Below are 356 nucleotides of genomic sequence, written 5' to 3' on the forward strand. Positions count from 1 at the left end.
CCACAGGGGTGGGGTGAAGGCAGGACACCCGTGTCCCCGCTGCCTGGGCTCTGGGGAGGTGATGGGACGTGTCCTCTGCGTGTGGTCACGGTGCTGGGCTGGGTGCTGGTGGGATCTTCACTTGGTGGTAGGAGGTTTGGGGTTGGAAGGGAGCTTTAGAGGTCACCCCGTCCTGCCCCCCTGCAGGGGGAGAGGGTGTGGGGTCACAGAATCACAGGATTTGGTTGGAAAAGAACTTTAGGATCAATGAGTTCAACCATCCCCCCAGCCCGGCCAGGTCCCCCCAACCCAAGTCCCTCACCCCACATCTCCACGGCTTGGGAACCCCTCCAGGGGTGGGGACTCCACCAACGCCC

Source organism: Merops nubicus, unplaced genomic scaffold, assembly GCF_000691845.1.
Source record: "Merops nubicus isolate BGI_N331 unplaced genomic scaffold, ASM69184v1 scaffold37449, whole genome shotgun sequence".
Lineage (NCBI taxonomy): Eukaryota > Metazoa > Chordata > Aves > Coraciiformes > Meropidae > Merops > Merops nubicus.